At 42.6% G+C, this 1,434-nt stretch overlaps 1 non-coding gene across 1 annotated transcript; it reads left to right on the top strand.

The window, feature by feature from the left end:
* Nucleotides 1–944: 944 nt before the first annotated feature.
* Nucleotides 945–1,019, top strand: Trnap-cgg. Its single transcript has one exon. It is a non-coding gene; the product is annotated as a tRNA-Pro (tRNA).
* The last annotated feature ends 415 nt before the right edge of the window (nt 1,020–1,434 follow it).

The following is a 1,434-nucleotide window of genomic DNA, read 5'->3' as shown; positions in this document are numbered from 1 at the left end:
CCATCCGAGACTTGTATGGAGACGGAAGAGTTTACTTTCAACAAGATGGTGCCCCAACCCACTACCAAAATCGTGTTGGGGCGTGTCTCGACGAAAATCTACCAGGAAGGTGGATAGGCCGTAGAGGTGCTGTGGAGTATCCACCACGTTCCCCAGACCTAACTCCTCTGGACCTGTGGGGAACACTAAAGGACGTCGTTTATCGACAAAAGCCACGCACATGGGATGAACTTCGAGAATCCATCGTACATTCGTGTGCAAATATCCAACTGAACACGTTGCAGTCAGTAGTTCGTGCTGCAGTTCGGCGGCATCGTTGGTGTGTGGATGTTATGGTGACCATTTAGAACACCTACAGTGATATGTTTAAGCTACACTTTTATCAAAAATGAGACAACTCCGTCAATTAGTTTGCAAGTTATGGACTTTCAAACAGTGGATTCTTTTTTTTTTTTTTTTTTTTTTTGACCCCTCTGTATATTAAGACTTGACTTTCTCCACAAGCAGCTCTCATAACAAATTTTGCTGAATGATTTTATCATCTCGACGTAATACCGTGGGGTTCATCCAAGTATATTTTGCTGAATGATTTTATAATCTCGACGTAATACCTAGGGCTTCATCCAAGTATGTTTCCTTTTTTTCATCCGCTTTTCTTCCAAATACACACACACGATGCAATTGTGCTACTAGCGATTGCGGAGCATAATAACAAGTTGTCGTACACCATCTTGAAAATATAACGACAGTGTTAATTAAATGAAACCCTCAGCTGCCGACAGGTGTTGTTGACATATCTTGATGGGGACTGCTGAAAATGTATGCCCGACAGGGACTCGAACAAGGGATCTCCTGTTTACATTGATGGCCTGCGAACCTCGCAGGAGTGCTTCTGTAAAGTTTGGAAGGTAGGAGACGAGATACTGGCAGAAGTAAAGCTGCGAGGTCGGGTAGCTCAGTTGGTAGAGCACTTGCCCGCGGAAGGCAAAGGTCCCGAGTTCGAGTCTCGGTCCGGCACACAGTATTAATCTGCCAGGAAGTTTCGTATCAGCGCTCACTCCACTGCAGAGTGAAAAGCTCATTCTGAAATTCGACGAATATTTGTTCATGTTTGGCTCCACGTACACGTTCGACTACCGGCTGCTGCACCAACTCCCAGGGCTTTGGAAACTGTGTAGAGAAAAAAACATACTAACAAAGACTCAATTATTAACGACTCGAGTGACACCAAAGGATAACGCTATTGTAAAGTAAAAACACAAACTTTGTACCCCCTACTCTTATTGCATATTTTATGATCAAATTTTTAAAATGAGTATTCAACCCTCAATTAGTTTTAAGACCCATATTTCAACAACAACAAAAAAAAACCCTAAATGACGGTCGTTTTCCGTGTACGTCAAAAGAAAAACTTTATGTGTTTTAAATTGGTCG

Source organism: Schistocerca piceifrons, chromosome 11 (genome assembly GCF_021461385.2).
Source record: "Schistocerca piceifrons isolate TAMUIC-IGC-003096 chromosome 11, iqSchPice1.1, whole genome shotgun sequence".
In the NCBI taxonomy this organism is placed as follows: Eukaryota; Metazoa; Arthropoda; class Insecta; order Orthoptera; family Acrididae; genus Schistocerca; species Schistocerca piceifrons.
Note: the sequence above shows the minus strand (reverse complement) of the source record. Positions and strands in the feature narration are given on the sequence as shown.